Source organism: Triturus cristatus, chromosome 6, assembly GCF_964204655.1.
Source record: "Triturus cristatus chromosome 6, aTriCri1.1, whole genome shotgun sequence".
Taxonomy (NCBI): domain Eukaryota; kingdom Metazoa; phylum Chordata; class Amphibia; order Caudata; family Salamandridae; genus Triturus; species Triturus cristatus.
In genome coordinates this window covers 301064183-301076829 of record NC_140589.1, presented here as the reverse complement: position 1 = coordinate 301076829, position 12647 = coordinate 301064183, and positions in this window count along the sequence as shown.

The following is a 12647-nucleotide window of genomic DNA, read 5'->3' as shown; positions in this document are numbered from 1 at the left end:
GTTATGGAAGACAGCCAGTGTATAGAGCAGAAAAAGCTGAGTTGTTAATAACCTTTTTTGGCAACCTTTTCCTTCCAATTTGTAATTCGGGAACTAACCAGTAGAAACATCACTGTTGTTTTTGCTGGTTATTGCTGTTTACATTGTCCGGCTGTCAGAAACGATTGAGGGCTACCTTCAGAACTGACTACTAAAATGGGGTGGAAATACCAAGGGGGTCATTACAATGCTGGTCAGACCAGCTTCTGCGTTCCTGTCGGTGGTGGTCGGACTGCCGCGGTTTCGTCTAAATTGATTGGTCGGACCTCCAGATTACAATTCATGCATCTACACAGAAATCTGACTGCAGCGGTCCCTGCGACTCTGCTAGGCAATTCCAACCACAGTGGTGTCAGAAAGGACCAATGAAGCTAGTCGGAGACCGCCTCACAAACGGACCGCCGAATTACGATGCGCCCTTCCGACGAGACAACTCCTTCACCAGAGCTGGCGGAAAGGGAGGGAAAGAAGGCCCAAACACACATGTACACAACTCCTCGCGTCCTGTGCTGCCATGGAGCCAATTGCACACGTCCTGCAGCTGCTAATTCTGCTCAATGCCTCTCAGAAGTCACACAGTCGTCAAAGCAACCACTGGTAGGTGTCACACCTACCCATGTACATGGAGTCCTCAGCAAATCAATGCACCGCCATGGACAAGCAGGGGCGTAGCTTGCTTAGTGTGAGTGGGGTCGTGTGAGCAACATGTTTTCAAGTTATAAACCTGAGACATCCTGCCGATACATATTTAATGAAAAGGAAGACATGAGGGGGCCTGAAGGGACAGTGGAAAGAACGAGTACTGAGCGTTGTGTAGCAGAGCTTGAAGTGGTCCAGGGACTGCCAGTAGTTAGTCCAAGCCGGCAAAAAAGCAGATGCAGAGACGGGTACCATCAGACTCTCCATATCTGCCCTCACCCTCAAGGTGTGAAATATATTCAACTCTGCAGCAGTACCACCTTCTACTGCCGCAGATGTAGCTGCAAAGAGACTCCTAATACTCCATTCCCAGTATTGTCAGGTCAGAACTGAGGCAATATCATAATATCATGGAATGAAGACACAGTTGTTGCTCCAACAGCTAATGCAGCTAACAACCATTGGCAAATCCAATAGTCCTGGTTTCTTGGAGATGCAATGTAACTCATTGTATCAGATAACTTAATGTTGTGCAATGTCAGAAGTTGGAAAATATTGTTTGGGTGGGACAATATGCCAATCACAGATGTACAGCTTACATGCTTGTAAGCCATGCCCTCATGCACATCAACCACGCCACTGTGAGAGACCCCTCCCAGTACAGTCATCCATTCAAAGTCCGCTTGTGTAAAATACAGAAAACACAAAATTCACAACACTGTACAAGTCTACCACAACATAGAAGTCAGAGAGCATGTGTATATGTCAATGTGGGTAGGTCAAACATCCCTGGTGAAAATCTACAGACACTGCACATCACCTGACTGAAAGCGTTCCTAGCCAACTTTTTCCCACACAATACTTTAATCATGGGGTTGTGACACTACATATACCCCCGTGGAGCCACAACACTGTGGATAAGGCTTGGGGCATTGTATCCCTGGCCCAAACATATTTTGTGGGTCCATGTATGCAACATCACAGAATGTACGTTCCCATCACATCTGAATGATTCCCCCTATGTCCAGGTCAGTGACAATGAACAGGCACACACTCACAAACTCCACATGTGTGGACATCTCAGAAGCTGGTGTAATGATATTTGCAATAAGCGGTGTCATAAAACAGCACCTCCTCACGGATAACATAGATATCATCTTCAAATTGCTCATAAGCTAGGTCTTGTGACATCGCACATGCATCTGTATGGATGATTCAGGAAAATAAAACACAGCTCCACTGCTAAAGCACTGTAATGGGCCTTCACACATCAGCCACATGAAAAAGGAAAGTCAGGTAAATGGGATTCCCACAAACCAGGGTCTCATACATTTAAAGGCCACACTGTAAAGACTCCCTGCAGAATTGGATTACCCAAACCAGGGGGACTCCTGGAAGGCAATGGGCCAAGGCCACAGTCCACATTGCACCTGATTCAATGTCTCCATGTGCACAGGACCTGTGGCATGGGGTGTATCAGGGATAACCAATATTGTCACAAAGTGGCATGCACATGTGGCTAATGTATGCGTGCAAGTCCTTAAAAAACACTACAGGAACAGCAGTTGTCAGGCATCAAAATGGTAACATGTAAAGCTAAATTACCAATTACGTATGTCAATACCTCACCCCCATGTGTGGAGAAACAAATACTTACTGTGCACTCATTACACACATGTGCACCCTACATCTCAGGTGGTACTGCAAGCATAAAGACGTGGACATTGTCCAAGGCATGCTGCAATACTTACCATAGTAGATACCATCCAATGCAATGTTTGCCCCAATTGGAACTCATCCCACATATACATCCATTGAACATTCACCCTCGGCCCCTGTACCTCCATAACTTGTCCCAAGGTCTGACTATACTTACCACTGCAAAAGAATCAGCTATCATGGTGAAACAAACACAACTGTTATCACACATCCCAAATTATCGAAGAGCAACAATTAGCATCAGTAGCAATGGCAGGACAAAGGTCCAAAAATCTAATAACGTTTATATTTGAGACAGCAAATCGGTGTCCGACAACAAAGGGCAATGGCAGATCCAAAATCCTGTACGTGGTCCAGCACACTGCTATGCCAATAACTTGCCAACCAGAACACTGCCAGGGAAACATCCCCAGGAAGGGGCATCCAGTGGACAGTTCAGGCACCTCTATGATATTATTTGGGTGGGCTTGGGTTGGGATTAGGAGGGCTGGGTTGGGTTGGTCAGTGGGAGGGTTGGGCTCAGGATTGGAAGGGTTGGGTTGGTCTGTGAGAGGCCTGAGCTTGGGTTTGGGAGGGCTGTGTCTTATCATGCAGGGAATTTTGTACACTTGAAGGGTACTGATGGGTATAGGAAGGAGGAAACAGTTTTAGTTTTTCTTTTTGCTGAGAAGATCTGCCTTGGGGTGGGGAAGAGGTCCTTTGGTTTTTCTGAACGGTGTGGGTTGGTTTCTGGACAGATGGGTTTTCTTTTTTATGGCCCTGTGTGGTAGGGAGGGGTTTAGTAGGGAGGCATGTGTTCTTGGGGTGGACTTGAAAGTAGAAGGGTAGGGTTGTGAAAGAAGACCTTTTGTGTTTGGGGGCAGCTGCGGCAGGGAAGAGGTCAAGGGCAAACAGGGTAAGTCATTTGGTAGACTAGAGAAGAGGTAAAGCAAGGCGTTGGGTGTTGGAGGTGGAGGGATGTGATATCTGAGGTGTGGATGTGCATGCTGCTTGTGCATGTCTCTGTTTGCATTTGGTTGATGAATGTTTGTGTCCCTTGCCAATGTGTGATGTGTCTGTGGCTGGTGCTGTGATGTCTGGGTGTCTGATGCCAGTAGTGGCTGTGGCTGCTGGTGTGGGTGAGGTGTCTGGGTGTGTAATGTCAGTAGTGGCTGTGGCTATGTCTGTGGCTGTGGAGTTTGGGTGTGTGATGTTGGTAGTGGCTGTGGCTGGGTCTGGGGGATGGTGTCTGGGTTTATGTCACTGGATGTGGTGGTGAGGATGGTCAGTGCCTGGTGAATAGTTGTTTTGTCTTTTTTATTCTTATGTTTATCTTTGCGTGTGCTGCATATGGATGTTCAGGTGAATGCATGCTGATGTGTGTGTGTGTGCTTTGGGCAGGTATGGGAAAAGGGAATATGAATGGGGAAGTGTCAGGAAGTGGAGTGGAAAGCTGGAATTGTTGGAAGGCTACAGTGAAGCCAGAGTATGAAAAGATCTCTGTAGGCCAGACATGCCAGAGTGAATTCCTGCCAGGTATAACACAATCTGAGTTAACTGGGGACTTTACCCCTGGATGGCATTCATCACCACAGTCCGAGATCTTCCTCAGGATGTCATTACCTCCACATTGGGGGCAGCAAGAGACACAGGGGCAGTAGGTGAGGTGCCTGGTTTTAAGGCTACTCTTCCATTCTTATAGGAGCGGACTTCAACAGCTGGTTGGGCAGCAGCAGGGAGGGTGGAGATGGAATAGGGGGTGGCAAACATTGATGTTGGGGATGCAGGACCAGGGGGTCTACCACCTCCAGGGAGTGGCCACTGGATCTCGATGATGATGACGATGATGAGTCATTGTGTTGCTCCTCCATGGCACTCCCATCACCCTCAGGGCCACTGGTTCCCTCTGTGTCACTGCAGCGACTGGAACCCCTGTGGCCAGCTCCTTCCCCAACAGTCTTGGCCCGGTCTCCTTCGCTGACCTGGGTTGAAGCTGAAATAAAAGTAGAAATAGGTTCATTGCAATTGCGTGAACACACTGTGCAAACATATCATAACAGAACACATTACACAGCAGCACAGATAACAACATGTACAAGGATTACTACATTGGCTCCAACATTGACATAAGCACATGCATGAATGCTAGTAACAAGGACATATATCACAACGCGGTAAGACGATACAAAACAGCCTTGAAATTAGCTAAATCAACGTTTTACGACAACAGAATAAAAACCGCGACTAACTCATCCAAAGAATCTTATCAGATAGTCAAAGAATTACTAAACATCCCAACAGCACCCCCCCCCTCACTCCCCCCCCCCAGACAGAAGTAAGGATTTGGCTAACTACTTCGATTCGAAAATCCTGCGGATACTGGACTCTCTTCCTACCATCAGCCCCCCTCTCACCCCGGATATAGCAAACGGCAACAATAGCCCACAGCTGGACACCTTTAGAGCAGTTTCCCTCACCGAGGTGATGTCCACGCTAGAGATAATGAAAAGCGGCTCCCCTCTTGACCCAGCCCCGGTCAGATTCCTAAAAAAGGTGTCTCCCACCATAGCCCCTATCATCATGGACCTTATCAACTCCTCCCTCGCTGGAGGAACGGTGCCCCCCAATTGGAAGAACGCAGTCGTTAAGGCCCTGCTGAAAAAACCCCAACTTAACCCGGATGACATGTCTAATTACAGACCGATCTCACTGCTCCCATGCATCAGTAAGATGGCTGAAAAGCTAGTTAACTCGCAACTGTCCCAATTTCTTGAGACAAACAATATCCTGCGCCAATCCCAAACTGGGTTTCGACCTGGCCATGGCACGGACACCGCCCTCCTCTCTGTCATCGAGGAGGCAAGGTGTATCCTAGACTCAGGGGGATCAGTGGCAGTGATCCTCCTGGACCTTAGCGCCGCCTTTGATACGGTGGATCACCGTGTCCTATTACATCGCCTGGCCAAGGCAGGAATTGTGGGTACGGCGCGAGCGTGGATCGAATCTTTTCTCTCCTATCGATCCTTTCAGGTGTGGGACGGCAACTCCCGGTCAGAACCTCTTCCACTGAAGAATGGAGTTCCCCAGGGGTCGTCGCTCAGCCCTACCCTGTTTAATGTCTATATGGCCCCCCTGGAAGACGTAGCGGCCCCCTACGGTATAAAAATAATTAACTACGCTGACGACACCCAACTAGTCGTCTCCCTGTCCCACCTGGATAACCACCCTGACAGCTTGCTGCATTGTCTCCAGGACATCCATACCTGGATGTGTGACTCGGCCTTGAAGCTGAACGGTGCAAAGACCGAGATCATGCTCCTGGGCAACAAATGGACGTCCTTTCCACCAACATCTTGGCCTGACACCTTCGGCGAAATCCCCTCTCCTAAAACTGAGATCAAAACACTAGGAGTATGGTTGGAACCTGACCTAACCATGAAAACGCAGGCGGCCAAGACAGCAGGCACCTGCTTCGGTCTCCTGCGTTCCGTGCGCAAGATCCTGCCTCTTCTTCCGCTCCCATCCAGGAAGTTGTTGGTCCAGGGTCTTGTTTTGGCCCGGCTCGATTACAGCAACGCCATCTATCTTGGGGCCCCTGAGTACACCCTGGCCAAACTCCAACGCACCCAGAATGCGGCGGCCAGGCTTATTATGAACCTCCCCCCTAGAGTTTCAGCAAAGCCTGCCCTTAAAGCCCTACACTGGCTCCCTGTTCGCCAGAGAGTAGAGTTCAAGGCCCTATGCACCACCCACAAGCTCATCAATGGAGCTGGCCCAGCCGCGCTAAAAAATATGGTTACCCCATACAAAGCCTCCAGACCCCTTCGCTCTGACGCCGAACATCTTGCCACGGTTCCCAAATTTAGGAAGGCTCGCACCGGCGGTCGTCGCTTTTCGGTCAAAGCCTCCATAGCATGGAACTCACTCCCTCTCAGTCTACGTCTGGAACCCTCCCTCACTACGTTCCGCAGGAAACTTAAAACCCTCTTGTTCCCCAAATAATTCACTCCCTCTCCCCCTCCTCTGGATCTCTTCAAGTTTATAGCGCGGGGATGCCTACGGGTCACCAGGCGCTTTAGAAATCGCAAAATAAATAAATAAATAAATAACCTCTGCATTGTCACACATAATGTTGTCATGACTACAGTCTGCTCCAACTGCATGTGTGACCTTGTTCTATTTCCACCCTCATGTGTGTAGCAGGAGATTTCACCACCCTGTCATCCCAGGCACTTGTAACATACCACAGTTACCTGATGTCATCAAATGGGATGTTGATGTGGAATGCATAACTATCTAGCCACAAAAGGCCCTGCAATCAGCAAATGGTTAGGTTTCCCTAACCTACAAAATATAGAACTGCTGGGCACTTGCTACGGATAATTAGCAGCAATATCTGACTACCAAGATTCAGTTCACATGGAAGTGCCCATTCCACACTGTTCACACTTCCCAAGTGACACTTTCACATCTGTCTACTGCTAGATGATGCAGTTGATAACTGCACATGGATAGCTTACCTGGGTATCACATCTAGTAAAGAAGAATGAAGACAATTTGGCTTCAAGTGGTGTGAGATTGTAGCACAAAGAACCATTGTACATGAGTCTGTTTAGAAACATCCTCAGTCAAGTTTGGTTCATGTGAGCACACCTTTTTGACATTGCATCTCAATGGCCTTGGTACATTGAAAGTACATGAGGTTTCAGAAATATCCAGACTCATGTCCAAATGGGAATGTAAATCACAGTACCTTCCTTGTTTCACAAACACAAATATCAATGTGGTACTGAGTGCTGACACACAGATGTGACCCCAACATGTCAGCATGTCACTCCCTGGTGTATATCACCAGCCAGTGAACGACCCTCCACAAATGCATGTGCGCATCACACCTAACGGAATGCACCCTTCTCAATGGCATGCTAACTCATATTGCCAGAAAGTACTGGAAGTCTTCCAACCATGTGTGTCATTGCCTCAGCATTTTTGGCCTGGCTAATGACATCCATCATTGTCATTGTGTATGTGTGACTCACCCACTCATGTCTACACACTCCTGTATGTGGTTACACCTACTCTGTAAACTCATCACGGAAAACTATTGTCATGTACACATTGGCCAACATATAGAAATGTCATGAAATTTGAATGAAAACCTTGTACGCCCTCTGATCATATATGGAACAGTTGTACATGTGACCGTACAACAAATAAAGGTACACATGCCAAAATGTAGGCATCCAAACAGATGGCACCAGTGGAGTTAGTCACCTCATGATACTGCACACTCCCCACTTCCCAAGGTGAAATAGTACATAGTATATGCATCCAGAGTGCATTATATGCCATGCCACAAGTAATTGGCCCACCATCAAATGAGACACAGTAATGAGGGAGCATCACACCAGAATCAAGGATGACAAGTGGCTTGTTTGGGACCACTGTAACACATGACATCAAAAGATAATGTAGGTTATCTGAGACATTGGACAACTATGTGGCTTTTCAACTATGGAAACTCAAATTCAACTGGACCCTGCTTAGTTCCTGGTCACATGGACAATAGTCTATGGCTAACACCATCCACATACTACCAGACCAACACATGCAACAACGCTCCAATTGCATGGGACATGAGTCACATTCAAGCTTGAACAGAAGATAACTTCCTGTAACAAAAGATAGATGGTCATGCATAATGTTTCACTCAGACTGATACTCACCCCCCCAACTGCTATTGGGCTCTCAACTGCCCATCAAAGTCCTGGTATGTCACTGCCGGTATGCGGGCGATCAGGGGGGGTCAGGGTCCAGTGCCTGCCCCTTTTGCCTTGGGAGGGCAAGCCAAGCTGGACCTCCACGGTCTTACAGGTGCAGCATCTCGGTCATAGCTATTGGACCATAGAGGTCGCATTTTCCAATGTTAGCCTAGGGCTGTGACTGCAATGGATGACTCCACATACTGTATGGTTTAAATCAGCCGACGGGCGGCGAATTAGCATGTCCCATAAGCAGGGTCAGGCATCCACATAGGCTGTCTCCTATGTAGACGGACACAGCCCTTGGACCGCAGTGGTCACAATAACCAACTTAAGCCTATTGCAGTGACCGCCGTGGAGGAAACCGCCTACCACGTGGCTTGAATCCACCACCTGTCGGCGATTCAGTATGTCCCATTAGTGAGGTCTGACATCCGCCATGTCAGTGTTGAAGACCAAATACAAAACGATATTCTAAGTGCGTCTCCACCAATACAAATATGTTGGAACATGTCAACTGATGTATAACTGACACAATTATGGCAATCGGCCCTTCCCCTATGCCGTAAGGGCCGAGAGGAACTTTCACGCTTGGGAGTACACCCTCCCGTGTTCAAAACATGGAATCACAAAAAGTACTCCTTGATTGTTTGGACCAAATCCACGTCTTATCGAATACAAACCCTGGTAAGGTAAGAATGGGAAGCCCCTATATGAAGTAACACACTAGGGAGTGGGGAAGGAAACAATTCCTTTTGTTGGAATTACCCTCACACACCCTAGTGGCGTCATGCTTCATCATTGGGTCACCCTGACGCCTAAAAGTCAGGGTAGGCTCGACGGTATTCCAGGGAGCTCTTGTAATATATGGCCTGGGGGAATTAAATATTAAAAAGCCGCAGGCAGATCCCAGTGTACCTTTATTCTTGGATCTGTCAGGGTTATTAAAAATGTAAATAAGAGGGTCAGTGGGAATATTATGGTCCTATGACCCTAACGCCAACATGTTTCAGTCCCAAGTGGGCCTAAATAGGTCCTGGACTTTCTTCAGGGCAACAAGATACCCTCCCTTGGAAATGCAGAAGGAGTTTCCCTATACTGCTTATTATTTAAGGGCAGATAGCTGCTCCTTATTTTTTATGTAAAGATAACTTATCTTTTTAATTTTGTTCTTTCACTCCATCCCACTGCAGGAGAGGAACATCATCTCCGGGGACCTCACGACTTCAAGGGGTAGCCCTTTAGTCACACAGGCCTCAAGGGTCCTGCCCCGCTCAGTAACCTACTCGGTGTGGGTCCATGGGCTATAACACCATTCCTCTTTCTATAACAATCCTAAAACATCAGTGTAGTGCATTACTGTCCATGAACACACAATTACCATGGTGCACTGTACACCAGCGGTGCATTAGTCATGTTTGTAATGCTGACTCATCAGCATAATGGTGTCCATCATACAATGTAAGTTTTATGATGTGCCCAGTGCTGATAAAGACACATGTAGAGTCTAGAATGCGGATGCTAGGTGGAAATGTCAATAATGGCAATGGTTCCAGTCCATGCAAGTGACTTCCGTATTTCTCAGGGCAATCGATTTCTTAATTTAGGCTGTCTTACGTTTGGATTTGCATATCCTACAGCAATGGTCAATGGGGGAAATCTCTCCTCCAGATTGTTGTACGCCATCTATTCCACTTTCCTCATCCCAAATGTTGATATATATATGCAATTGTATCCTATGCAATCATGATGTGAATTGGTGCGTACTGCTAACATATTCTGGTATGTGTGGTCACATGACTTTTGGGTGTGTCTTGGTTAATGTCAGCTTGGACACTTTGACCAATATCCACATGTCTGTACACTCCACACACCTTAGCAGAGGGAGGAGACGACAGCCTCAAGAATATCAGCCGTTTCCAGACCTTAAAACTATGGAAGAAAGAGACGTAGAGACATAATAAGGAAGTTTCATCTTTATAGGCAGTTGGAGCTTCATTTATGTCTTCAAAGACACTATACCACATCTCTGACACCAATGGTGAAACTCATGGCAGCACTGCATTTACTGGCCACAGGTTCCTTTCAGTACACTGGGGCTATATCTGGTGGAATGTCACAAACTATGTTCAGTGGCGTACTACGTGATGTGCTTCTGTGGATTTGCTCGCATTTTACATGTGGTTGGAGCTTTTGTAGGCACACATACAGTTTTAGTACTGCAAGCAAGACAGAGAAGAGGTTTTAAGGAACACGAATCACTTTCATTCTATCAACGTGCAAGTGATTTGTTTAGAGGCTTTATACATCTCACATCTGAGCCAGATTCCCAGTATCTGCCTATGACCATGACTATGACTCCTTCGTCTGCAGAACAGCACCATACCCCAGCTGATGTCACAACTACTACCGAAGAGGGACTGGATTGTTGATGAGTATGATGTCTCCAACCTTTGTCTGTGGGACCCATTATTGCACTTCTGTCTGTCTTCCATCTCGGAGAATCAGTGTGTCCCAACCACCCATGCTTGTTGACACCACTGAGAAATCCGACAATGTCAGGGGGGGTCGGTATCAATGAGGCCCATGGAAGAACACAACGGCCAGTGGAGTGGGAATTTGGGTTCCTGAAGGCCAGATGTGTGGCAGGACTGGGGGAGCCCTCCTCTACTCACCCGGTAAGGTGAGTCAGATCACTGTTACCTGCTGCATGCTCCACACCCTCGCACTAAGACAAAACATCCCTCTCATCGCAGAGGATGGAGACTAGCAGGAGCCACCGTGTGATGATCCTGATAGTGGGGAAGATGAAGGAGTTGAGATGCGTCAAGAGCTCTTCACAACTTCTTCTCATGAGTGTAGTATGCTGTGTGATGTCATGCCTGTAACAGTGACTGTTGTTGTGATGCTGTGAGGAGGATGTTCAGGGATACATGTTAGGTATGTGCAGCTTAGGGAAACTCTGTGCACAACTGTTTGTGGAGGAAGGTCTTGACACACGCACACATTGTTAATATTGCTTTGTGTAGGGGACATTTACCCATGTACTGTGTACTCCAGACGTGGACTGTGATTGATGTCATATGTATGGCTTCCTCGCTAATCTCTTTGTATTGTACTGTTGTAGGTACCTTCACCATGTCATCCTCATTCGGACATTTCAGAGTTATGACATCAGCAGGTATATGATGCTGTTTCAAAGTACGAAGTAGACATGGATTGTTCCTGGAAATGTCTGGCACAAACTTTGGGTGTACAACTCCAGTACTAGGCCAGCTTGCACAGTGATAGGATGGAAGTTGCAATGATTGCATTGGACTTGTTCCCTGTTGTGTGGTGTTCCTATTGCCATATGTGTGCCATCATGTGCTCCAACACAATGTTGTTGTCGGGTAAAATCATGCTAGTCTCCCTTCACATTGGCTAAGTCCTCAATGTTTATGAACTGGATGTAGCTGTTGATGTGTCATCAATGTATGCCACAGTGCTTGTGGCACATCACTGACATTTGTTTGTGATATTCCACCAGATGCAGCAATACTGAATTGGAATGAACCTGTGCTCAAAAACTGTTGTACTGACATGTTTTTGTTTCTTGTTGTAAATTATGTCTAATTCCTATTCTGAGGTAGTCGATATGGTTCCAGCTGTTGGCGTGAACCATTTGTCATTTGCATATTCTAGTTGGCATTGTTAGATGTATCCCCTCTGACCATGTTGTTGAAATCTGGACATAACATTTGTGATCACTGACACAGATAATTTCAGTAATGCATTATTTTGCTCTGTTTTTCACATAATGCCAGCCATAGGTTGGAACTATAGAATAAAGATGTCATGAGACTATACACTTGGATGTCTGTGTTGGGGTGACATGGCTATGATACTGAGTTGCACATTCTTGACATTCGAACTGTTGATGCATACACAACTAGTTTCTACTTACAATAGGTAATTTTCATGGAGATAACTTCATAACTTGCGAGATGTTAATGGTATTACAGGAGCTAATGATTTTGTGAGAAGTGAATTGGTTCCAGTGCACAATGTGAAATAACAACAAAAGTAAAATAAAGACAAATAGTGAAAACTAGGTGGTTGTGGGCAGAGTGAGACTCACTGTTGCCATCAGTCCAGGCTCGCCAGATGTGCCAGGTTGGTCCTCCACGTCCATGTGTCCAGGAGATTCTGCATCACTGAAAGCTTGATCCAGGGCTGAAGGTGGAGTCTGGGCGGGTCCTGACTCTGGCCGGATGTTGTGCCAGATGAACCTGTTCGGACAAAGAGTAGAATGTTATTGTTGTAAGTGTGGTATGAACAACCACATCATTTCAAACACAGTGAGTTCAGGACTGGGAAGGACAAAGGGGTGGAGGTTAACATTGTGAGCTCTCCCCGTTGGGTTGGACTGGTTTTCAATACATTGGGAGACATCCATTACATGAAGTAGTATAGGCCTGTTGATTTGCTGTGCTGATCTTCTTCATGTTAAAATGAGGGATGGACATG